Source organism: Anarrhichthys ocellatus, unplaced genomic scaffold (assembly GCF_004355925.1).
Source record: "Anarrhichthys ocellatus isolate YVR2014 unplaced genomic scaffold, GSC_Weel_1.0 scaffold124, whole genome shotgun sequence".
Taxonomy (NCBI): domain Eukaryota; kingdom Metazoa; phylum Chordata; class Actinopteri; order Perciformes; family Anarhichadidae; genus Anarrhichthys; species Anarrhichthys ocellatus.
The window spans coordinates 433,741-461,375 of NW_022280154.1; the positions used below are offsets into that span (position 1 = coordinate 433,741).

General features: G+C 43.9%; 1 protein-coding gene across 2 annotated transcripts in view; it reads left to right on the top strand.

The window, feature by feature from the left end:
* The window catches only part of LOC116399690 (protein phosphatase 1 regulatory subunit 29-like), a 197,707-nt gene that overhangs the window by 80,789 nt on the left and 89,283 nt on the right, over positions 1-27,635 (top strand). The window contains exon 3 of one of the 2 annotated variants that reach the window (XM_031877026.1): positions 19,698-19,766. The exons of the other annotated variant lie outside the window; for it this stretch is intronic. The gene's annotated coding sequence lies outside the window, so the exon portion shown is untranslated. The remainder of the gene's footprint in view (positions 1-19,697; positions 19,767-27,635) is intronic. 2 annotated transcript variants of the gene reach the window in all.

The window sequence follows — 27,635 nt, forward strand, 5'->3', positions numbered from 1 at the left end:
GTTAGTTTATTTATTTTTGCTGCTGAGATTCTTTGAGAACTGTGCATTTTTCTGCCAAATTTAACTGTCAAACCATTCGATGACATTTCTCTGATTGAAACTTTTGTATTTTTGTTTATTTCTCTGAACTCAAAGCAGTTTCGGGGCGTTCTTTTTTTTTGTTTTTTTTTGCTCCCGTCACATTTCACTCTCCGTGGCCTCGTTTTTCACTGCAATATATAAAAGTCCTGCACCTCTATAGAAACAGAACAATCATGGCTAGAAGCAGAGAGAACTAAAACAAAGTTGTGCAGTATAACACAGTTACCTTGCCATGAATCAGAAAAACTAACAAAAAAAGCAAGTTGAATTTCTTTGATAATCTATTTTACAGTAATTGGAAACACTTGAATCTATTTCCCAACATTCTTCCAAGTGCCCACACTCTTACGAATGTTAGAGGGGGGGAATGGGGGCTCTACATGCTACGTATATATCAAACTGTTTACATTTTGCACCCTCTACTTACAGCCTCTCCTCTCCTCTCTGCTCTGTGTTCATCAGCCTGCAGTTCAGTCCAAGCTTCACAGTATTTTTGTCAGGTGACTGTTGGTGTCGGGTGAATCAATCATGACTTCTTAGTTGAGGAGCTCAGAATTTAATATATTTTTCTGTATCTGGTTAAATTTTGGGGCGAGATTTTAGATGGCATGAAGAATAAAATGTTTTTGTTTTTTTAATTTTAAGCTTCTTTTGGTTACTTTTTCTGCAAAAGTGTTTGTCACACGTGATGTGTTAAAGGACCGTTGGAAAGATGCTAATCTGATGATAGTGACGTTTTTTACAGCTTCTGGCTGAGCAAACGCCACAAAAAACATTTAACATTGAACATTTCTGCAAACCAAGGGATACAATGTCTTATCATTGTCACGGTTTAGGCTTTGCCCGCTGTGTTCCTGTGTCTCTGTGTCTGTCTGTGTGTGTGTGTGTGTGTTTCCATTACACTCATCCTACTCACCTGCCCAGTCCACCCAGCTGCCTTCAATCTCCTCATCACCCCACACATATATACTCCCCTGCTTTCCCTGTTCTGGTTGTCAGATCGTCCCTCTCCGTGTCCCCCTCGTGTTTGCCTTTTTGTGACTTTGGATTTTTTGTTTTCTGTTTGAATTTATGCCTGCTCTGTTGGAGTCGCTTTCAGTTTTTGTTTATGACTTTTTAAGTAAAGAAACCTTATTTTTCAACTTCACCTTGTCTCCAGTGTCTGTCTGCGCTTGAGTCTCAGATCTGCCCCTCGGACGTGACAATCATATCATGCACAATGCCTCATGGTTAAAACATCACGATTTATGTTAAAATAACAACGTAATGCAACAACGTAACTAGCGTTAATAAATAACAACCGTCCTGAGCAAACTTTCTCACGTAACAAGAGTAACAACATTATGTAACAACCCCAAAGTCAACATTTCCAGCCCTAAGTAGACTTTCTTGCTCGTTATACTCTCGTATCATACCGTGTAACCGTCTACCCACCTATCTTTCAATGACAATCTCTCTCTATTTATGTCAGTTGCTTTTACCGAATGCAAAAACATTTCTATTCATTGATCCGTGGTTTGCAAAAACATACAATGGCATTTTTTCCTGACGACTGGGCTCGGATTCGTTAATGGTAACAAAATGATGTTCTTTAATTCCTCTTCCTCCTTTGATTCTGTCTTTGTGACAGTTCATGTTGGATTTCCAGATCTCAAGATGCTGGAAATTCAGGAACGTACACTGTTTTTTGCCCCATCATAGAGAGTGTATGACTTCACAATGACTACAATTTTCCGATGTGACACGATGTGGTTTGAACAGTCTGATCCAATCTTTAGAAAAGCAGAAATGACCCCCTTAGCATTGCCACAGGGTCTAAATAGGAGCCCAAACCTTCACAACCATCTTCCTGCTGTTTGGAAAAACAGGGAGTGTGTGAGGGTGGAAAAAGACGGAATGATGAGGATATTCACAAAGATACACTTTCTTTAGAGACCACAAAGAAATCCACATCAGAAAGAGGAAAAGAGAAACACCCCAACATGCCTTTTTGATGATCCTTCACTAACTCTTAATGGTCTCCATTTCTATCCCCTCTCACTCCTTCTTTCTGTCAGATTTCATCAGCTGGCCCTTCCCGGGGCAGGTCTCTTGCTTTCAGATTACACGACTCCCCGAAGGCCAGTCCTTCCTCAATCATCTTCCTTTGTTCATCCCCCACTCTCGTCTGTCTTCTGCTCTCGAAGGGACCAAAGTGTCCCCTAAGTCCTGTCATCTCAGGGCCCCTATCTCCTCCTCTTTTTGTGTTGCTTGGAATGGGACAATATTTCGTTACCGAACGAAATTTTATTTTGGAAATTTTGGAAAAACATCATGGTCGGGCTTAGAATAATTCTGTTCAGTTATGTTTCGGAAACAAAACCACATCGCTCTCCATTTGCCGGGTTCTAACCGGGTCTTTCCTTTCATTTCGTTGGGAGGACTTGTTATTTCAGGGTTGTTTGTCCCTGTTGAGGCTTCCGTGCGACAGATGCTTTAACACACAATCGTACTGTTGATGAAGCTGGTGATGATTTATATGCATTGAAACAAACAAATGCGGAAAATAAACCGCTGTACTGCCACAGCTCATCCTCTCTGTGCTCTTTGCCCGTCAAGCACTCTGCAACTACATTTTTGATCTGTTTTTGAATTGGTCTTCCCGCTCAGCCTACTGTACATCTTTCTATTCATCCCTGCTCTCCTGTTATCTTACCTGATTCTCTCTCCTTTTTCATCCTGTCCCATTTCCTTTTCTTCTCCATCTGTTTCTTTCCCATCTGTTTTTGAGTTTCTCCATTCATGTCTGTTCTTCCTCCCTGCCTATACTCCCCCTCTTCATCCTAAGGGCGGAGATGAATGAGCAGAAGAGGGAGAGAGACTTCACAGTAGAGGAAGAACTGGAGAGAGTTTTCATTCGGTGTCTCATTTAGCCCAGTGGTGTGTTATTGCTGGCTCAGCCCTCAGAGCCTGTTAATGACCGGCATTAATGAAGCTCCCCGTCTTCATTACACACACACACACAGAGGCGATGGACACGTGGATGGACGAATACACACACGTGTGTGCTTGTGCTTTGACTGTCTCTCTATCTATCTTTCTGTGTGTGTGTGTGTGTGTATGTGTGTGTGTGTGTGCGCACATGGGAACCTTTGTTCTCGGCACCAAGGTTTAACAGCACATGATCACTGCTGCCCCCGAGGCTGAGAAAACGTCCTCCGTTCTCTGTAATGGGGGCCGCAGGGAGTGGACAGGCCGAGGAAAACAGAGGGGAAGGAAGAAGCTCGGGGGTACCAGGAACACAAATTAATGGAAGACAGAGGGAGACAAGGATGGAGAGAGGGAGAGTGGGAGGATGATGGATTGAAGATTCAGAGAAGGAAAGACGAGGAAAAGCAGAAAAAGACAAAACGTGGAGAGTCTTCAATCTTACTCGATACATAAGTGAATGTTTATGGACCGCAAAGCGGCTTAGTGCAGCTTACATGTTGGTCCAGCCGTCACCTCCAGATTATTCAGCTACCCAGCATTAAAGATTCATGTTCAGTGGCGACGGTCAGTGCAGGAAGCAGGGTGACATTTACACAGTGATATAAAAGACTTTGGTTGGGATGGTGCATGTGTGCACTGGCATTCGTGTGCGGCACTAGCTGCCTGAGTTTGTGTCTTGTTCAAGATCATTTATCTGTATTAACATGTTATCTAACCACAGCAATAATCTTCATATCATTTTAACAATGTGTTTTGCTTTCCTATAACAACTGTAGTTCAGTTGTCATTGAAGTGACATGAACACTTGGTCTATAAACAGGGTGGCAGGATGGTTCTCCCAGGAAAGTACGATGACTTAAGGACGACCCATGCATCCTTTCCAAAGCACCAAGCCATCTTAGAACAACGAGGCCCAGAATACAATCAGTGTTTATTAAGCAATCTAAATAGTGAGGCTTTACAAGATGTAACCACTAGTGACATAATTTGCGAGTAGAAAAAGCAATTTATGCTCACAGCAGCCTGCAGTCCATCAGCCTGCATAGTAACAGGGCCATTTTCAGACACACACATTTAACTCGAACCAAATGCAATTTCTACGATCCCTCAGAGGTATAATAAGCAAAACAATCTTACAAACTAGGAAGGTAGAGAGGAAATTATAGGGAGGGAAATGTAGAGGATAAGCAAAGAATGAAATAAGAGTGAAGCAGTAACACAGAGGCAGCAGGCAGCTCTTAAGTAATGAGGGAATATAACCAGATGCAGGAAATCGACTCCGAGTGGTTGGCGGAGAGGAAAAGGAAAGGTTTAGACATACTGAGACCTGGATAATTAGCCTGGGAGGCACAAGAGGCTTCACTTGAATCACCATACCATGCATTATTAGCTCAGTACGGCTCCCTCTAGATCCCCGGAGCAGACACGCATCTCATATACAACCGCTCACATGCAAAGTTCAGCTCCCAGGTGCAATTTACAGCCTTTGCCGTGGCTCGTAAAGTCGATGGACCGATGAATCCCGAGGTTCCAGTAAAAAGTTCCAGTAAAAAGGTTCCAGTAAAAAGCCTGGTCTGGAGCCTGGTTCCAGACCTGTCAATCCAACGTTGTCAAGTGATTCAGAGGTCTGCAGGTGTACTGTAGCAAACATAAGGCCATTGTGTCCTGGTTGCATTGAGTAACAAATTAATTTCTTTACTTAAAATGTATTATTGAGGGAGCTCCACTTGGGTAAACAAGTCAGGAATGTATTCCTACAACAAATTGATGAATACATTTGCTTTTCCATGAACATCTGATTAAATCTGAGTAAATAGCTCATGATACGGTGTAGTTCACACAGCAGCCAGAGTAAATTGGACATAAGGTGGTGGAGCTGAGCTCTGATCTGTAAACACTTTACTCATAGAGTGCAGGCTTATTTGTACTCAGAACTACACTGAACTGTAGCTACTGTTCTGGACTTAAGAGCTTTTGCATGCAGCAGTTAGTGCATTAAGGCTACAGCCACACCAATATGTTTCTGTTTAAAACCAGGGTTTAATAAAAAAAAGGTTGTGCTTGATACCTAAGCTCTTCCTCTATAAACTCAAACAGACCTGTTTTATTTTTCAGACTTAGTTACAAAGCTGCAGGTCTTGCTCTCTCTCTCTCACACATCAAATTCACTATAATATAAACACATACAAATCAAAGTTTTACTGGATTATGGTTCAATACATTTAATCAACACGTCTCACTTGTTTTCTTGGTTTCGTTGTTGTCTGATCTCACTCGTAGCTCTGCTGTGGCTGAAGTCTGTCGTACTGGAGAGCAGTTTTGTTCTTTTACAGTTCATGTGTGGACTTCATAATACAGTAGTTGTGGAGAAGAAAATAAGTATAAATAAGAAAAGGAAAGTCCTCCGGTTTGTGTCCATGGCCCTCCTCAAAGTGGCAAACCGTGACTTCAAGCGTCCGCAGCATCCGCTCTGTAGGGCCGATAACGTCGCTGGACACGCCGCTTGCTTCCTCCGCAAGTCGGCAGTAGAAGAATTATAAAATGCAGAATTTAACTGCACAACAGCTGCTAGTAAAGACAACATGGTGAGATACGCCTGTAATCCATAATCCATGTTGAATTAACCTGGTTCGGTAATCTAGGCTGTTATGGTTTATTTTCTTTCTGTGGCGTGACAAATCAGGGGAGGACATGCCGTGACTGCTAAGACATCGAGTAGTGAACGTGGGTGTCTACTTCATCGTTTTCAAAGGTCTCCGATTCCGCCCGTCCACGGTACGAATCGACCTTGGAGCTTTCAAACTAACAGGCTGACGGTAGCGTTTTCAAACCCCTCTGTTTTTGGAGTTTCAAAACTCCGGAGCAGTGTGGACGCTAGCTGTAAACGTAGCAAACGATATGCATTTAAAAATGGAAACGTAGTAGTGTGGATGCAGCCTGAGACGAATAGATAATGATACAAGTGTGAAACATTGACATTGACACAGCAGTCCTGGGTTTGCTTGAAGGTGTTGTCGGTGTTGCCACCTACGTTCATGTCCCAGACGTGGAAGCTATTTAACCTATTTACTGCAAGTTAATGCATCATGTTGAATGTGCCACATTATGTTTGTCACAGTGAGACTTGAGGCTGTCAGAAAGAGGATGTTGGATACAATGGTTGAAGTGATACCATTGAATATAAACCTGTGTTGAGAGAAAATGTCCCTAAATGACTGTAGAAACAATTGGGTGCCAAAAATGTGAGCCAAGTGAGAAAATGCCATAATTTATAAAAACCTTTAGAGAAATGGTGATTAAACTTTTCCCCCTGTTTTTGGAGCATGAGAACATTCAATTATGTATAACAAACAGTGCTCCCCAATGAGTGTGCTTCCAATTCACATCCTTGGATATGCTCAGAATAACCTTTTTAAGAGAACCCATTTGATGGTAGAAGGCGCGAGCTGCGGCCGCCACAAAGGAAAGTTGCCATTTCAAATCCCCAGAAAAGATGGGAGCCAATTATAAAGTGAATTAATGAGACATATTCTCTTCTCCTTCAGCTGCTAATTGTCCCAACAGAGCTTAGCAGCGTCCAAGAGTAGAAGACTGGAGTTGTACTAGCAGGCTCCCAATTGGGAGTAAGGGGTAATGCTGAGAATTTAGACGAGGGTGTTTTGCTGAGCATTAGCCCCCTCAAGTTAAACGGGGTGGAAATACATGATTTCTCAATTTAAACTGTTGTATTGGTTTTAAAAAACACTTTCACCTGTGGAAACCTGTCAAGAAGCCATGTCGTCGTTCCAAACACATTAACCTTGCATAATCAATCACCTCATTAAAGCCTCTGGATCCCATTTAGTTGAGTGGAAGCAGATTTCCATAAGCCTGTAATTGTGAACCTGCCTACACACCGACAGACTCCTCACCAATTAGCTCGAGAGATCAAAGACACGTTGCCAATGAAATGCATCGCAAAGGCCACACAAACAATGTAAATCAATTTCAATATCTTAAAGGGAAAGTGAATAAGTAGCTTTAGCTGTAAAAGCATTACAACATAGACGCATTATCGTGGTAATAGCACATTAGGAATACGTAAATTGTGGTAATTATTGCCAATATTAAAAATGATGCTTCAGGCAGAAACATTTATGCTATTAAAATCTGAGCGGTTGGTATTTATTTCTTTTGGATCCCCATCCAGATTCCATTATTACTATCTAATAAAGGCTCGACATAGACCTTATTATATTGCAATAGATGCATTACAGATTACACTGACTGCTCCCCAAAACAGGAAGACCTGTGCATCTTAAATCAAGTTGGACGGGGTTGAAAATGAATTGCCTCGTCTGAGCTGTCCTGCGTTTATATATATATGTGTTTCTGATTGTTAGATGGGTACTCCAGGGATTTAGTCCTCCGTTTCCACAAACAAATGATCAGAACTGTTCCATTAGAGGCCGAGATATAATTATGCCTAAGATAATATGTGTTGAGTAATGCGTCTAAGTCCAACGCATCAGTTTGTATGGCCAAGCAGTTGTGTTGTGTTTACAGGTCTCTTGGCCTCTCTGAAGCTGGATTTTGCACACATTTGACATGTTATCAGTTGATCGAATGGCCGTTTTCTTGAGCATTCTAATGCTTCAGACGGGCCAAACTACACTTACCACGTTGTGAACATGAAAGTGAACTTAATCTTGAATCGTAACAACTGTTGGTTTCGCCAACTAACTACTTGGTTAGGTTTCGGGAAATAGATTGTGGTTTGGGTTAAATTAAGCATGCTTGTTACATCACTTCCGTACTTGCCATTACGTAAGTAGGTACGTTATATACAAACCTGTGATGAGAAATATTTTCTCAAATGACTGTAGAAACAATCGGGTGCCAAAAATGTGAGCCAAGTGAGAAAAATGACATAACTTATGAAAAACGTTTAGAGAAAACCCTTTCAACAGCTTTTGGAGCACAAGACATTCAATTATGTATAACAAACAGGCAGTGCTCCCCAATGAGTGCGGTTCCAACTTACATCCTTGGATGTGCCCAAAATAACCGTTTAAGAGAACATATTTGATGGTAGAGGGCGCGTGCGGCGAGCTGCCGACACTCAAAAGGAAAGTTGCCATTTTGAATCCCAACACTACGTAACAGAAATACGGCAGAATGAGTGAGCGTTGGCTTTTGGTTTCACTCGGGACACTTCCAAAGGTCTACTGGGTGAAAGTCCTGTGTTTGTTTGACCCTAATTTACACGACCTCCCTACGCGGACTTTGTCTCTCTTTATACAATGTCACATGACTTCCTCCTACACTAGTAGGTGTAGCAGGCTCCTCCTAGCCCACATCTATGAGGCTGATGACGACCTTTCAGTCGGCTGAATCGTTAAATTATCATTACACAGTACGGATGGTCTTTCTTTTTCATTTACACTCGGTGTATGTTTGCACACACTGTCCACAGAGCAGCGGGGGGAGGGGGGGTTGGTGCCAAAGGTACCGACCGGCACTATGGAAACACACGTCTGGTGCCAGCGTCACAGTTGCCATGGCAACACAATACCTCCGTGACCTGGTTCAAAGGGTCTTTGAGTCATGAGGAGAGGAAATGTGTTGGTGTGTGTGTGTGTGTGTGTATGTGTGTGTGTGTGTGTGTGTGTGTGTGTGTGTGTGTGAGATAGACTGAGATGAGGAAGAGTTTGATCTTTGTCAGCAAGCTGGATTAATGGATGGATGGATTGATGGATGGATTGATGGATGGATGGATGGATTGATAGATGGATGGATGGATTGATAGATGGATGGATGGATTGATGGATGGATTGATGGATGGATGGATGGATGGATGGATGGATGGATGGATTGATAGATGGATGGATGGATGGATGGATTGATAGATGGATGGATTTCTATTATTTTGTTGGAGACATTGAAGCCCATTGAATGCAATAATAAATGTTTGACCTTCAGACAAAGACCAGCAGCTTAGCTCTTATAAAGATGACGCATGTTGCCAAATGGCCTTAACCTCTTTACCATGACTCATACTTGTTCAGGGGAAAATGTGAGCGAATGTGTTTGGCCCCCTTCAGACCTTTTAAGCACCAGGGACTACCCATAATCCATTGCATCACTAGACGCAAGATGCAGTCCACCACTGAAAACATAACTCATCATTAGGCATCATTGTCTTTCACTTTATTTAACCAGATAGAAGTCTCTTTGAGATGAAATGGGCACCAAGAGGGCAGTAGAAACTGAATTGCACATGGACAAACAGATTTAGAGACTTTTGTTTTCCATTTTGTGCCAGAATGCACAAATTCTTTTGTTCTGAATGATCCCCAAATCAGCTTTTCTTGCTTTATGATCTGATGAGCGAGAGCACGTCCTTATCTGCTCACAGTGTACAGTTAACGCTCGGTGCTTGTGGCCCTGAGTGACGGCTCCTCTTTGATATCAGTCCGTCTTATTGTGTTCCAGCATGCAGCTGCACAGTTTGTGTGTGTGTCCAAGTTTATTTTTGAATATATACAGTGTGAGTCCATTATCATTCCCCTCGCGCTGCACCCGCCATGATTACCTTCCAATCACCTTTGTATGTCACGGTGACACACCACACCACACACACACTTACACACTTACACACACACACACACACACACACACACACACACACTTCCTCCTTTTTGGCACTCCCAACTCCCTTTCTTTCTTTTTTTCATTCTCTCTCTCTTTCTCCCCACTTCCCTCTTATCATCTCTTAATTTCCCCACCTCTATCTCTCTCTCTTGCTTTCTCTCTGTCTCTACTTTATCTTCCTCCCTTTCTCACTAAAATTCATCCTCTCGCTGCCTGGAAGGAAATCCGGATGTATACGTGTAATGAGAAAGTTTAAGTCCCTCAAAGAGGATTGTACCCTAGCGTGTACTGAGCTAATCTTTCACAGTGTGAATGTGTGTGCGTGTACGTCCTTACATGTGCATCTATGTGTGTTTTTCAGTGTGCATGCATTTGCATGTCTTTGTTGAGGAGTGTGTGTCTGTATTTCCATGTACTGTCATTAAGTTTGTCCTCTAGCTGTTTCTTTTCAAATTTAGCACATTTTCCTTTTTTGTCAGCAACGTCTCGAGTGAAATCCCACCTGCAGTGTATTTGATATGGTCCAAATGTATATCTATATGTTATATTATTGGTATGGTAGTTTTAATTAAACTTCTAAACTAAAGCCTTTATAAGTGGCTGCAGCTGTTTACGCTACATGTGTCTGTGATCCAGATGATGTGCGATTGATGAATCCGTGCTTCACGCTGATCAATCATCTGACACAGACTTACATTTTAAATTCAAACAGCTGTCCTCTAACCTGACCAGACAAATCAAGCTAAAAGAGTAACGGCCTGCTATTATAAACTCCTAAAGTTGCGTAAGATGAACATTTCCCAGATTCTAGTCATTGAAATCAGTCCTTACATCAAAGAATACATTTAAACTTGATCGGTGAACTTTTCCTAACCACATTCTCCTTAACTTCTCCACAACCCTTCTAATTACTTCCACCCGGTCTTCCCTTGTCCTCTTAACACGTCTCCATTTCAACAAGAAATGAGTCATTTATATGCATGAATATGTCGGAGGAACGGGAGTATTTGTTCCATCTCTTGCCGGGATGTCTCTGACCAGTGCACCTCTCACTAATGATTCCAGTGAAATAACTTCAGCCCATTCTGTTGTTGCCCTCGTTGTAAACCACTCTGAAGTAGATAACAGCTTCTGCTTCATTTCTAAAATGTAAATGTGACGCAAGTCGGAGGCTGTCTGCTCTGATTGGAACAAGGGAGGTGTGAACCACCGTGACACTCCGTGGTGTTGCACCTGTGTTGAGCAGGCTTCCCTTGATTTAATGATTTGTTTTGGCATATAGTTTTTAAAATACACGAGAAACCACAAAGTGAAAAGCAAGAAACAAGTCTTCCATCAGAATAAAATGACGTGGAATCAATAGATATATTACCACAGTTCTCTTCAACCCGTCTAGGGGCTCCTAGAATATACTGTATGTTTTTATGCTATTTTTTTTGCAAAGAAATTATTTGAGGGGAACGGTGCTGTCACTATTATTTTCATGAAAAGAACTGCCACTGAATAACCCATGAAACCTACGGCTGATCCATACCGCCCGTTACATCGTAAACGGATACATATTGACTGAAATACAAGGTCAAACTATATTTGTACTAGTGTCTTAAAAGGAGGAAATTAACACATACAGCTAAAATATAACGATCACGTTTCTATAATGTTCAGTAAATGAAACGACTGCTGAGTGAAATCAGAGTCCTGTGTTGCAAACAGAGTGGGCATCCACAATGACGTGAATGAATTTGAAGAAACATAGTTGATGACGTATCGATCACGGCATTTTGTCCTTGAATAACAACAAGCAACTTCGGGGAGAAGAAATGTCTGTTTTCATCACATTATGTGTTCTTTCCAGAGTAATGTATCTGATTCTATTAAATCTTTATCCCAGACGGCACAGATTTCATTTCTCCTTCAATCAATTATATCTGGTTCACTAATGTCCATTGGGAATGAACATTGATGAATCTCGTATATAAAAAAAGATGAATCTTGGAATCATCAGCAGGTCGTGTTTGTTGTGGTACTTTCCTCTGAAATATGAGTTGTTCTCTCCTCAGCAGTCGGCATGCTGTCTGAACCCCAGAGTTACGCTTTTGTTGTCAGTTCTTTGACCAACCAAAGAACATCGTGTACAGTTTCACATATTATAGAAAACGCTGGAAACACAAAGGAAGAGACATTTCAAAAGGCCACTGTAATTCTCGGTGAAGTACCAACAATGATCTCCGAAGGGATTAAAACCTTTCCTCAGCAGCACTTTAATCGCCTGTTAAAACTGAGAAATGTCTCCGCTCTCACCCCGTACACACCACCTCACCAGTCTGAGGGATCAAACCGGTGCCCTTTAGAGCAACACCATCAACATAGGCCAAATTATTACTCCCCCTCTCCCCTCCCCTCATTGTTCTCTTCCCAGTGTTCCTTGTTGAGCTCGTGAGCTGTTGCTTCCCAAAGACATCCAATTACCGCCCGTCCAGATGAATTAAAAGTCATCTGTCGTGCCAAATAGCCAATTAGTGAGGCTGGAAGCTTTGACCCGGTCAGAGAGCACCGGCCCCGAGGGAGACGGGGTTATCCTGGGTGTACGTCCTGTCTTTGTTAGCTTAGGCTGAACAACAGTAGTTGGTCCTCTGTCTGCACAAATGCATTTTAAACTTTTATTGAGAAGTGTTGCAACCGTCGCAAATTTGCATCACCGTGAATAGTTTTGATGCCACGTGTATTTCTGTGTCATGTATTGGTCCCGCCCCCGGTGTGTAAAGGACTTTAGTCTCTATAAGTATGTGGTGGTACCGTTCTCTGTGTCCGATGTGCACATGATGTGAATGGATCACACAACTCTTCCTCCATTACTCAGTGACTGCTCACTCCTCTCTCTCCTCAGTCTGCTCTTCTGTCACCAGTCTGTGCATTCTGCTCATCCGCCGCCGTCTCATTTTCAGATTTGTAACTCTTTACCCCCCCCCCCCCTCTCTCTCTCTTCCTCCTCATCCTCCTCCTTCCTCATCTCCCTAACTTCTCATCACTTTGCTCAAATCAATGATTTTCTTAAAAAAAGTAACTTTGGTTACCAGGCAACAAGGCCACTGCGTGTGCTGGTGTGCGTGCACATGTTTGTGGGTCCGGGCTCATGGATTGTGTTGGTTGACAGCTCATGCATGTGCACACTTGAAGCCTGTATGAATGTGAGCGTGTTGGAGCCCCAGCAGAGGCAGCGACTGAGTCAGAGACTCTGGACTGCAGGGGGACCAGAGCAGGACGGGGACTAAAGACACCGATAGTGGGAGACAAATGGAAACATGGATGGAGTTTTGTGTTCAAGGCGTGCGGTGTGTATGCTGTTACGTCACTTCTCTCTTTGTGAGGACAAGCTAGCGAGCTTCTCAGGTCTTTGTCTTTCATTATATTCAATAATAATCACTTTATTCATGGAGATGTAGCTCAAAGTGCTTTAAAAACACACAATAAATAACCCCCACATTCAACCGAGGACAGGAAGAGATACAAACACAACAAGAAGAAAGTTGATGAAGAAATGCAAAAAAGTGAAATTAAAAACAAAGACTGTTAGTAACAACAAAATAAGAGAAATAGTAAATAAATGAATAAATAATCAGCTGGATCTCAGTCTCAGTAACATCTCAAACTGGTCTCCTGACATCTTGAAGGGATTCTGCATCTTCCTCTCTCTCTGCTCATGAACGTGCCCTCAGCTGCTGACACCTTCCCGTCTCCACTCATACGGCAGTCAGCTCCTCACATCCTCCCCCTTTAAATGGAGGTCGGAGTGAGGGTAGAATAGGTATTCGACCGTATAGCATATACTGGCAGCTTCATGCTAATGGTCATGGGGTTAGTTAAAAGAGAGTCCTCTGCTTTACATTACAATATGAGGAGGAGGAGGAGGAGCGTCTCCAGAGAGGAAGATGAAGCATAACGTGAGACCGAGAAACATTGGGGAGAATTAGAGAGAGCAGATGCCCCCCTGCTGGTTATTCATGATCCGATTTGGCTCTGAATATTCAGTGTGTCAATTTCTGCATGCACAGATGTGTGTGAGTGTGTGTGTGTGAGTGTGTGTGTGTGTGTGTGTGTGTGTGTGTGTGCGTGTGTGTGAATACACTTCATTACAATTCCCACCTTGACTTGTGCACCAAAGAAGCAAAGATAGGTATCTGAAAAGAGGAGCCAGACATCCTCCTCTTCCTGGTGCTCTCTCTGCTTTAGTCCGACACTATTCTCCTTTTGTCCTCTTCTACTTCTTCATCCATCCATCTTTCTCATCCTTTCATTTTTTTCCAGTCCCACATTGCTCCATCCTCACGTCTTTCTTTCTTTCACAATCATTTGCTGTTTTTATAATCATTCTCTCCTCACTGCCGCATTGCACATCTGAGTTATTTGTTTGAACACTGCTGGACATTTAGTTATTATAGCTTTGATGTATTCTCTCTATCCTTCTCTTCTTCCATCCCTCTTTTTAACATACTGTAGTTGGTATCCCCCCCCCCCACCCACTTCCTCCTTCCCGTACAGCATATGGACCAAGGTCTCCGAGCCGGCTCCCTCTGGACAGAGAGTCGTGCCGGTCGTGTTCTGGACAGAAGCTATCGGAGTCGAAGAAAAATGAAGAGAGGCGGGCGGAGCCGGGGGGGGGGAGTGTTCAGTCACGACTGGAGAGGAGAGTGGGAGGGGAGGAGGGTGGGTGGGTGGGGGGGGGGGATTTATTGTTGGAGGTTGGCGGAGGGTGGAAGAAAAGCATGTAAGAAGCAGAGATGAAAGAAGAGGGAACAGGTGATGTGTAGAATGGGGGTGGACAGGTGGAGGCGTATTACCGACACACACACACACACGCTGCTTTCAATTGTCTCGCTGGGTATTGATCCGTCCACCAGCGATGGTTTTATGAGGTCACTGGTTCCCATTACTCTAACAGACCTCATCAACATCTGTACAAACTGGTCCCTTTGCTCCTCGCTCGTATACGCAGCCCTCGCCCTCACCCCCGCTCAATCAGGCGCTCGGGTTCAGAGCCAGATAACTCAGCTGTCACCACGCGGGCCTCGTTAACCCGGAGGTCGTGGGATGATTCGTGTCATCGTCTTACGCACAGCCTCGGGGTAAACATCCAGCAGACTGCTTAATCTTTTATTTGACGAGGTCTGAGTTATCCCCAAACCAAAGTTGTCTACTCACTACCTCCCGTCCTCCTGCTTCTCCTCACACAGCGTGAGTTACAGTGTGTGTAATGTGGCGCATGAGCTCCATCTGAAAGGGATCCAGACTCGGCCCCGAAATAAACCCAAGGATATGAATCCAAAGTCATGCAAAAAAGAAGACAACGCCAGCATCGGGAACAGCGGGATGTGTCAACAATTAACCAGCAGCCGCGGTTGAAAATAGAAGCGACGTGTCACTTTTCCTGCATTTCTGTGTATTGCCTCAAATAACACATTTTGTCTCATGAGATGATAATGATGCACCGTGTGCTCAGTGCTCATGGTGAGTCCAGGGGGGGGATGAAGGAGACCTTCGTCTGATAGATTGTGCCCACATGCTGTCCACAACTCAGCGCGAGCCAGGTCTGGATGATCGGATCCTGATGCGAGCGAGATCCGATCTCTCGGAGCGTGCAGACAGTTACTGCGTCCTGCGTGGTCGGATGACAAAAGTCCCGTTGAAGAGACGATTGTAACCGCGTCCCAAGTGTTTCCTCCTCTAAAGCTCTTTGTCTGTGAATAGAGAGTTCTACTCTGTTCAACCGACACCCCACCGCCTCACTGCCACTGGTCACTGAAGCTCTGCTGCCATTAATCACAGAGAGCATAATCAGTGTTCGGCTGTTCCACTTAGCCACCCAGTGACAGATGGTGGCAGGTTAAAGAGTCGGTTTGCATCTCCCAGCAGTCAGCTCACCTTTTTTTTTTTCTTTATAGACCTTCCGTCTGAAAATGTCTTCCATTACACACTGCAGCTTTGGGGCCAATCCACCCGCAGAGCCAGAGACATCTGTTCCTACACAGGAACACAGATTCTGCTGCCGTCCCGGGCGAGGCCACCTAGTTGCAGGGTTTTTGGGCGGCGGAGTTAAGATGTGGGATCGTAGCTGGAGCGGCTGGCTCGGATATTCTGGCTGGGCATCTGAGAACCGCTGAGATGCCTTTAAGCAAGGCAGAGATCCGTGTCCACCCCAAAGAAGCTGCTCAATACACACTGCAGGATCATGTTAACAAAGAGCAGATGCTAACTTACACTGGATTAAAAGAAAAAACGTGTTTCTTTACCTTGATCTTAAGGTTTACGGTTATGTATTCATTGGTCTTAAACATTTAGTTTATCTAGTTATTATCTAGATAAACTAAATGTTGGGATGTCTGGCCTTTGAAACTCACAGCCTAAACTTGGTTAACTTTCTTTCTTCATCATTTATACTTCAGGGCATGGCATGCTCCCTGAAGGCCGCATCCGTCGTATGTTTCAGGGCATAGAAACTGTGTAATGGCAGAGTTTTATGATTTAACCTGACTTGGAGATTGTGATGTGTTAGATACGTTGTTAAATAATCTTTGTGTCAGATATGGATCCTTCAGTCACAGATGATTTACAAAGCGTCCTCTTAACAATGCAGCTTCCTGTTAACATAAGCACATGTAACTGCTGACGAGCTGCTCTAGGTTTTTACTGCTATTGGCCACCTTTTGTTTAGTTTATGTCTATTAGTCAGAGATAGTGAAACCCGGTGGTTTTAGCTAAATCATTCACTGTCGCTGCTCTTGTCTGGTGATAGAATTGACCTGTGGACTTCTTGAATAACTGACCTCATAAAAAGGTCTTCATCCTCAGATTTCATCTAGAGACTGGTTTCATCTCCTTAATTGATTCAACTAAGTGATGTAAAACATTACAACGTGAGAAAGGAGAGAGACAACTCACCACGCTGTTTACATGTGAAGCATGTTTTCACATCTAGTCATGCTCCTTGAACTGACTCAAAATGAGATCAAGAGAAGCAGAACGAGAGATGATGTGAAACAGAAAGGACTGAGGTGATCTGATCAGACGTGGGCAGCATTTCATATTGATTATAGTTTAAATCCTGTATCAGTCATCTGTTAATGTCTTTCTCAATGTGAATATCTAATATAGTAAAACACAGGTCCACGTCCTCGTCAGCGCAGCAGATCTGCACCAAATGTTGCAACACTGACAGTTAACGTTAATCGTACTTTAGAAGAACCCGTTTATTATGCTCTTGTGTTTTTTATCAGTTTCGTGCTCGACCAGCAGCTCAAATCAAACGTTCGCTGCTACGGATTAAGTCAAATTGAATTGACAGAAAGAAGCGTTCAGAGAGAGGCAGGACGGTGTGAAGGGGAGACAGGTGGAGAGACAAGTGGTGAGAGAGAGAGAGAGAGAGAGAGAGAGAGAGAGAGAGAGAGCTGCTCCGTCAGATATGATCGAACGAGTCTTCACGTGAAGGGTTTGAAGTGAGAGTCACGCGGGAAGAGAGCAAGACGGAGGGAACAAGAAGAATCAGTAAAACACAGTTTAAAGAGTCGCCCCTCGCTCGGCCTGCCTCTCTGACTGTCACCTTCTAATCTCTGTCACACATCTCAATTGCTTTCTGTTTCCCCTCCTGGTCCTCTCTTCCTGCTGCCGTCTTCCTCCGTCTCAGTCTCGAAGCCGACCGAGCTGCTGCGCTGCACTCCGCTCCGCTCAACGCGGGGATACAAATTAATTCCAAACTCCCATTAGAGAAAACAAGCTTTTGGATGGTAATCAAGATAAATCCGGGGCCCGGGCGACGCTATCAGCGGAGAGAATCTTGATTGTTCGCCGAGCACTTAGGAGCCAGGAGAGTGTTTGAAAGTAGAGATGAGGCACTCCCAAACTTCTTATCTTGTTTCTGCGTGAAAAGTGGAAGGAAGCATCCACCTGTGACGACAGGCGGGGGGGGGGGGGATTACAGGGGTAGAATCCTAATGGGGCAAATTACACAGGCGAGTGATAACACCGGCACACTGATACCGGAGCGCTCTGAGTCATGTCGAACTCACAAAAGACGAGCCCGACAGTAAAGTTTGTGTTGTTTGGTCCTTCCCAGAGTGGAAAAGTTGTCGTTTGTTGTTTGCGTTCCTGTTTCCAAACTAAGTGCAGAGGCGCTGTGCCACAGCAGTCCTCAGTACACTGACGCCCCTCTACCACTGGACTAAACCCACTAACCCACTAACCTTTATTCTGTGCCACAGCAGTCCTCAGTACACTGACACCCCTCTACCACTGGACTAAACCCACTAACCCACTAACCTTTATTCTGTGCCACAGCAGTCCTCAGTACACTGACGCCCCTCTACCACTGGACTAAACCCAACTTCCAACAAGTGAGAACAGGTTGTAACGACAGCACACTCTGATTCTGCAATTACAAGCCATTCCTACGGCATTAACTTGGTTATATAAAGGTTAAACGCTTTCAGGTTTTCTTTCAACATAGTTTTTGAATGATTATATAATATTGAAGCTGATGTTATCTACAGTACATATTGTAATAGAGTTGTTAAAATGTTCCTCAAGCGATGGCTAAATGTGTCCTAGCCATCAACTAAATTCAGCTCAGTTTAATCCAAACATCCTTCGACCTTCATACCTCTAAATAAAAGCTCAGCGGGATGTGTGTGAGCGCCTGCTCTTAGTCCGTGTGGCATTTTGCTTTCATGCCACTAAAGCTGTCGGTTCATGTTGGCACAAGCTGCTGATGTTGTTTCAATGTGTAGACTTCAGATTGATGGAGTGAAAACTCTGCCCACTGTCCCGCACTGTGCCAGTGTGTGTGTGTGTGTGTGTGTGTGTGCGTGTGTGTGTGTGTGTGTGTGGAATGCAGCCATTAACACGACGGCCCCGTAAACAAAGGTCACGTGGACTCACCAGTCGTTTATTGAACAGGAGGTTTGTTAACCTGTCATCCCACAGTGAGGGGCAGTCAAACTCATTCCTGTAACTCAAGCTAAGCGTGATTGAGTCACAGGCTCAGTTGATCGCGATGGAGACCAGCAGCAGTTTACCTTCATTTGACTTTGCTGTTTTAGGCTTTCCAAGCATGAAGAATTGATATTTGATGTTTCTTTTTATTCAAAACACCGTGCACCATGTTGCTGTATTTGCCCCAGATGAATAAATAGATGAATGCATAAGAATTTGACTAAACCTCACAGAACTTTAATGGTTAGTAAGCTACATTTGTAGGAGCTGCCCGGGGGCCAAGCGCTGCATTCTATCATCACTAACGAGCGGTCCTCTGGCGTTGAGGGAAGGGAAGACAGATTGTAATTCCTTTCTTCATACTGCCTCAAAGTTTGCCAGCTGGTGTTCAACCTGTGGGCAGCTGGGCACCGGCCCAAAGAACGGTAATAAAGATGCTCAATTTAACAACGTGCGCTTCCTCGTCTTTGTTGTTCCTCATCAGCTGCTGTTGCTGCTTGCATAAGCATTAAATATCATCACGTCCTGTTCAGCAGCGGACTCTTCTTCAAGAAGAGCGACCGTCTTATTGGTGTTTTGATCTAAATCGATACATGTATGCAGATCTCTCACAGTGTTTACACCATTTGGGTAATTGGGTTGTTCTGTGAGCAGAGAGTTGGACTCTGACTGATGGGAGTTTTTGGACTCGGATAGTCTTGAACCCATTTCTCCGGCCGGCCTCGTTCAGCTGCCTCCTCGGATAACCCCGAGAGAGGATGGCTGACGTTCAGCCATCCATCTTCCCTCCGTTCGTCTGCAGTCCTCTTCCCCGCCAATCCATAAAGAAGGCAGAAAGCGTACATCACTGTGCAGAATGTGAACATAAAGTCTGAAAATAAACTTAGTTTTGTGATGAATGCGCAGGTCACTCCTTTTGCAGTCAGCGTCCCAGTATTTATGTCCAAAGTCAAGGCCCGTTCCTTCAGCGCTGCCTGCAATCTATTTCAACTCCCACCTCACCAACTGTTACTTTCTGTTTGTCTCTGCAGGGGCTCATTACTTGCTTTGCTGCCGGTGTTTCCAAATGCTGTTGTAGCCAGGTGCATGTGTGCACACAGGTGAGCTGATACACTCACGCTCATGCATGCACACTCTCTAGGATATAGATTCCTTGCTTCATGGGTGTTTGCGAGCCTTCTTTTGGTAAAGCCGTGACACTTCAGCCTGAAGACTAAGTTCAATCATTCAGTTTAGTTGTTTGGAAATATACGTTTGCAGGAAGCGAGGTTGCAGACTCGAACCTCGCAGTCAGAGCAAGTCTTTAAGATGATTACCCGGACTCGGGACACGGTTATTAAAGAAGCATTCGGTCAAGTTTTAGCCGTCAGTTTTGCAACAGCAGCTTATTTATTCAGTGGTTATTTTGAGGTAAAGCGGCCTGTAACTGACTTAAACAACACGCTCACATTTTTACATCGGAGACAAACGAGCCATATAATCGTCCTGAGCCGAGTCCATCATCTGCAGGGTTCTGATCCACATATGAAGCCATGCCAAACCCGGGTTGCGATCCTACTTGGAGACTCAAACTTCAGATGTCACACGGCATTTAATTACCAAGAAAATCGAATTCTATAGACAGACGATAAGCCGCTCCTAATAAGCAGTTCCTCCAAAACAGAGTCACTGGTGTTTGAAAGTCAAATATCTCAGCAGCTAGCGAGGTAATCACTGGATTCCTGGATTTAATCAACAATCCTATCAGACTCCCACGCAGTAAGTATGAGCCTCGTGCTGCGGGGGAGCAACAATCTTGTTGAAGTGGGATTTGGGCAGCGATGTGAATAATTATCCAAAGTAAATTTGCCGATACTACAGAGAATCATCAGCCTTTAGTTTATTTTTACAACAGCCTTCCATGTACCAAACCAATTAAGATCATTACAATACGCTATTAACAGCAACCTTTGTTAATACGCGTGTTATGAGTTATTATAATATGATATATCGTAATGATTCCCATGATTCTCAGAAAGTCATATTTACAGAGATGCTCTGTTGATTTATATAAGAGGAGCGTCTTGTTTCTGTCATCTTCTCAGCACAGCGTGTGCTATGAATAGATACAGTAAACCTGTACAAGTGCACTTACCGATCTTTACACAGCAGCCGCAGTTAAAGTTTCTTCCAACTGTGCAAAGTGTCCACTGGCAGTTACAGGGAACGGTTGTGGGTGAGCTCAGCTGGTACAGCTTAAGGGCAGAGGTTGAAGTTTTTACAGGAGCCGACATTAGCTGGTTTAAGACTTTATATATATATATATGTATTTATATATATTTTTGAACAGGTTACAACGTGCTTTACAGATCTAAAGCTTAGTTTATACTCACCGCGGTGAAGCTGGTGCACCAGAAAATGCCGAAATCACAGGCAGGCTCAGCAAGTGGGCGCTTGGTCGTGCACCTCTGAATTTTTGTAACTTGTTGTGATCACATGACTCCAACAAATAGTGTGCTGATAAAAGCGCCATTTTGATGTTTAGGGATTATTCAAAGAAGGCTAATTCTCTTTAAAGGAGCTCTTAAAAATCTACATGTGAGTGAATACTTAGCAGCCAAATCAAACAGTTTACAGGATGTTCAACCTTTGTTTGTTTATAACACATTTAATACTGGACGTGTTCCTTTACATGGTTTGTATAAAGGTAATAAAGTAGTTTATGAATATGAGGTATGAGTTAGACAATTACAATCCCTCCTCGTCATTGTGGAAGTTGCTTTATGGCTTTTTGCCGGTTTCACCTAAAGTCTATGTGCATATGTTACACTCTTTTTTTTATATTGTTCACAGTTCATTTTGTTTGTACGCCTTCTGGTGTTTCAGAAAATAATGCAGCGCATCGAGTACGAACGCCTCCGTTCCTGCTCGGAGCTCGCTCTGTAGAGCGCGAGTATAAACAAAGCTTTAGTTTGTGCAACTTAGAATCCATGTCCACACCTCGGAGCTGAAGCACCAGGAGCCTCACCGCGTGGTGTGCTGATGAATCCACTGCGCTGTCCGTGGTCCTGAAGTAGCAGATGGATTTGTAATTGCAACTTTTTCTCAGAGTCCCTCCCTTCTGGCAGTTTCGTCTTGGATCTATAAGCGTTTGCATTTTAGATTTAGATTTTCACTCTGTTATTTGTACCTGTACCATAATTGCTGCTGTAGCAAAACAATGTCCCCTCGTGGGATTAAGTGCGTAAAACAGGAGAGACGAGACTGGTCACAACTGCATGCATACAGCTCGAGTGAAAAGCAAACCGCAGCCTTCATGTAATGAAATAGAATCATAGGTTCACGTGAGAGAAAACTAAAGAACGTGAACAAGATAAAAGTCGCCCAGTGCATTGAGGGATGTTCTGAGTTTGGTTCTAACAGGCTTCCTCCTGACCCTTGCTACTTTGGAGCCTTGTGATTTGGCTCCGTTTCCCCAGCACGTCGCTCATCCATCCGTTCCCTGCTCCAGCCAATTTAAAGATTTTCTTACCCCCTCACTCCTCTGTTCGATTCTCTCCATCCAACCTCCCTCCGTCGCTGCCATGCTTTCTACGCTCCATCCCTTAATCCGTCCTCTTTCAGTCTCCTATGAATTTTTATCCCCCTTAAGACCATCGCTCTGCCTCTCCCACGCACTCTCAACTGTGTCCTCCGGCTCTCTAACTTGTTTTGTCTCTCTTCCTCTCATTCTTTCTCTTGTAGTTTTGCCCCTCGCCATAACTTTTGAAGTGTAAATGTATCCAACAGGACTCCTCGGCTCATGGGGCGGTGGGGGCTGCCTTAATGGCTGCAGATGAGAAGATGGAGAAGAGAATAAAAACAGTAGTTGAAATGGAAGGAGCGAGGCCAGCCTGATGAGAGGGAGAAGCTGGAGTACGTTGTGTTTTAAATAGCAAATGAATGGAACAACAAAGTATCTATTTTTTACTACGACATATCGCTGTTCATCAACATTGTCTTCTGAGGCTCCTTATTTTAAAAAGGTATATCATCACGGTCTCTTTTTATTGCAGGTATGTCCTTTCCCCCCAATCCTTACCTGAGTATGTTACAACATCAAGTCTGATCCCATAATAGAGCTCTAGTGCAAACTCACCTGCAATAACATGAGTGAAGGAATTGAAGGATCTGTATGTAAGGGATAAAACACTACAGCCTGCATCACAGCTTCTTTATATATAGATGTGTCCTTTAGACAAACAGATTTAAAAACATCCCCGAACCAAGATTCCATTTGAGAAAAGCGTAGCAGTTTAACAAAAACGAGCAAAAACGTTGTTCTTTTAACACAATCCCTGGGAATGGATCCGCAACAAAAGCTAACCGCTTGTTTCTTGGTGCCAAGACAGGAGGGGGAGCAGGACAGTGTAATCCTCTCAATATGTGCATAAAGGAGGAGCACTCCGACTGGCAGCTTCTCTGGACTGCAATGCGTTGAAAGCTTGGTGCTCTTCTTCTGGCAGCTTCTAGATTATGCTAACATTTAAAAAAAGAACAGGATGTGATGTGATGGAGTTTTAAAAACCTGCAGAGCACAATCAACCCAGAGTGTTCAGGGCGTCCCCTTCTTAGTGGGGCGCTGACGTGCAGAAGTTGTGAGCTTGTAAACGTGAAAGCAGAAACACGTGCACAGAACAGTTGTTGCTCCAGCTGCTCTGCTAACGTGCCGACAGACGCTCCACTCACTGTTAAAACGACATAAATATCTCCCATCAGTCAACGCTGCAGAACAGGACTTTCATTATTCAACTCATTTGGATGGTAATCATGGTCCAATAGGTACAATCCTGTTTTATGTTTGTTTTTTATTGCGGTATCGACGTTTGTATTTGATAATTACTTGTATTGGTATCGACTGCTACATTTCTGGTATCGTGACATCCCTGATCAAAGTAAAACAGATTGTTTTATGCCCAGAAACTGAGATGGTGTGCCACTCGATGGCTATAACTGTTTACTTTATAACTGTCAAAAAGATCAGGATATCTTCTTAATAATGAATCCTAATAATAGGAGGATTTGGGAAAAGCTGGCAGAAATATGTCAAAGTGAGAACATAAATCAAGGAAGTGTGAGTGGAGGATGAGAGCAGCACGGTTACCTGAGAGATGGAGGGATGGACACAGAGGAGGAAACTCCCAAAAACTCATAAATAGATTTACAAGCTGTGAAGACTTAAAGCTGAAGTACATTTGAACAGTGCAGCTTCCTCTTTGTTTTATTAATTATACACCAAGTTGTACAAAATGACTTTTACCACAAAATGGTTTTAGCTGCTTTAAACATTAAAGCAGAAACTACTTTGCTTCCAATTACTGGATTTGTTCTCCGAGACGAGGAAAGCTGCTAAAAGAGAATTCTGATGAGCCAAACACAGAGTAGCTTCAGTCGTCTCACTGGACATTAGAGACACAACGTTCCAGTTGGATTCTCCTCAAACAATCAGAGAAATGTGAGGAAAATAATCAAGCTCCTTGTTAAATGAACTGAAAGAAGACACGGGGATAAGATCAGTGATACAGAGACTGAGGTGCAACATGGCAGCTGGAGATGGAGGGATGCATCTCATATGCAGTCTACAGTGTGTAACATCTGGACCACACGGAGGAGAGACAGATGGAGATTAGAGAGCGGAAGACGAAGGAGATGCAACGAAAAGACGACGCGAGAGGAGAGGCGGACGGAGAAAAGGAAGGAAGAGCAGAGCAGCCGTGACAGATTTGTGGCGGCATTGAGGCGTGACGCCGCCGTGAGGAGGGAAAGGAGAGGAGAGAGAGGCTGAGGACGACTTATAAGAGCCGCAGATAGAGAAGGAAGCTGAGGGACGCGGGGAGCGAGGCGGACGGGATAAAGGGATGAGAGGAGAGGAGCGAGAAGGGAAGGGGATTGAGGGAGTGTGTGAAGTCGAAAGCTGCTGAAAAGTGTTGCAAAGTTACACAACGCCACCGTGCTCCTCCCCTAACAGCAGGCTTGTAGAAAACGCAGTAAATTGGCCGTATTACCAGTGTGTCTCCACCCACCGCCCGGAGCGAAATGCATTATTATCTTTTACTAAGGCTCAAGTTGAATACCGAGATTGGATTTTTGTATGCGTCCCCGCAGCGAGAACACTACCGCCGCTGCTGCTTGGGAAAATTAAGAAACGGCCTCTGTGAAGCGGAGGAAATGTCATCAAGGGAAAATGATTCTGGAGGATTGAATTTTCTTACATGTACCAAGTTACCCTGATAATGATCAGTGGCCTCCATCGGAGGCGTGTTTTATTCAAGCTACCCATGACAAGGCAAAGGCGCTATTGGGCATGACTTCTCACCTTTACTGTCACTAGTTCCGTCTATGACAAGTCAACATGTGTGTGTGTGTGTGTGTGTGTGTGTGTGTGTGTGTGTGTGTGTGTGCTCTCATGGTGGTGTTGGAAGCACATTGACTACTTGCAGGTCGTGTGCTAGCAAATGTTGGTTGTTGCTGGTTTCATTTCAAAATGACACAAAGAGAAATCTTGATGCTGCTTGTTATTCAGCAAAGCAGGGTTATTCAGCAGCTAGCGTAGCATCGAAGTGTTAACGTACGCTGCTAATGTCAGCTCCACAGTTTGTTCAGGGAGAAGGTGTATCTATCACTATCACACGACGTTTCACCACGACCAGCTCCACATCCACTGAAGCACCCAAAACATGAAGAACATCTGGAACCACTGCATGAGAGTCTACGGAGCACGGCTCCACTGCACACGGTGTTTGGACTGATTTCAGATCAGTCAGTTTGCTGGTGTTAATGGTGGTGTGACAGGTCGGACAGTTTACAACATTTATCTTTCATATTGAGTTTGTTGATGTGTCCGTCCAGTGTCAACCATTGAAGAGTAAATAACCAAAGTCTAATAATGACGTTCCCTATGATTACATAATGGCATTAATAAATAAATACAGGCACGACGCTTTCTGAATATACACATGATGAGTGCACGGTAACCGTCCTGTGGCGGCTGTCTACTTCAGCACTTTAAAATGAATTGAGTGTAATAATGTTTGGATGTTTGCCTGATTATGTTGTAGAAATAGATTATGTTTCTCGAATGGACTGCTGGTAATTCATCATAATGGTCTTAAAGTATGCACGTTGTGTGTGTGTGTGTGTGTGGGGGGGGGGGGTGACAGCAAAGCAGAGAAGACAGTTGCGTATGCCACCATGCCTGAGCAGACATTTACTAGATTGGTGGTAAGAGGCCTTTGTGTGTGTGTGTGTGTGTGTGTGTGTGTGTGTGTGGGATGATGTTTATGTGATGTGCCAACGTGCGATTGCAGCTGTAAGTGAAACATTGCAAGTAAGCGGCTGCTGTGAACTCCGTCTCCGTGGGGGGTTCTTCAACTTCTTCTTACCTTTCTCTGAATCTCCCCTGTGCACACGCATCGCACTCTCCCACATACAATATGGCTGCACATGTCATGATAGCGGATAGCTGCTGTTACTTGTGAGCTTTTGTTGCTCCCGTTATCTCTTCTATATGAGTTGCTCATCTGGAGAGGACTTGAGGCAGGAAATGCCCCCCCGCTCTGTGCCTCTCTGTGGCTCATTTACATCTCGAGCCCATCGACTATTTATACAAACCGCGGCTGCTTTTCCCTCACTGCGTGCGTCAACAAAAGCATGTCACAAAGGAAAGTGTCACATGTCCGCTATTGTTATCTGTGTACAATATCCAGAACAAAAGAAAAGGTTCTATTCATCGCAGCCAGAGGGCCGTTCCATCCTGTGTGCTGTTATGCAGATATGCAGGAGCCAACAGAAATAAGGGTCACGTGACTGAGAGAGCGGCAGGAGCCTCGTATCTGCAGCGTCAGCAACAAATGACAGGGTTAGGCAAGAAAATGCTTTGAATACGAAGAAGCTGTCTTACACCAGCAAGCATGGGATTGATTATCTTTTATGAGCTTTTATGAAGAAATGATAAAGGTATTATAATTTACAAGAAGGGAAGCGCCTCACCTCCTGCGTTGGCACTGAAGGAAAACATCATTTGGCCTGAGATTTAGTTTTGGAGTTATGGAAATAACCTTCCATTGATATGTCATCCACTTCAGTTTCTCTCCATCAAATCTGCAAAAATAAAGTGAAACACAGGAATCAGACCAAATCACCCGCTTTGAATGTTATTGGATAATTAAATGTCCGTTGTCAAATCCTGAACCCTTCCGTTCTCATTCCCAGGACATCAAATACAGACGTTAGGCCCCTCCCCTCAGCGTCTGATACCGACACACAAGACGCCCATTAGTGTCTGAATGAGACGCACTGAGGTTTCTACGAGGTAAACACAATTTCCACATTATTAAACGCTGGGAGTGTGATGAGAGCATGAAGACCAAACACAGGACTTTCAACCACGGAGTTTTTCTGAAACCTAACCGAGTTGTTTTGTTGACTAAACCGAAGCCTCTTTGTTTAAACATTCACCACGTGTTTACTGCGACCGTAGTAGATCGTCAACACGCTGGGCTACCCGGTGCGTTAGGAAGTGATGCTGAGGGGTCTCACCAAGCATCACAATGTGACGAGTTGGGATGACAACGCGTTGACCTCTCACGTTGTGGAATTGAAATTCAATCATTAATGCAACAAAACGACTTATTTCATTTGAGGAAAAGCTCGTGGTTTGGGTTAAAATAAGTACTATCTGAGGTATGTAACAAGAGAACTCACTGACTCTGGTGTCACGTGGGATATGAGCAACAGTGTCCCGGGTGAAAGTCCCGTGTATGTTCAACCCGTCCGTCACCCTTTCACCACCACTCACAACAGACTTGTCACATATACTATGGTTGACCAAATGCACCGAGCCAGGTTGAAAACAGAAAGCAGCCTGCACAGTTTACTGCCTGCATTAAGCATTCTTTATATCTGTTTGTTGTGTTCTTCTTGTGTCTTGTGATAAGATTGAGTTGCGTACC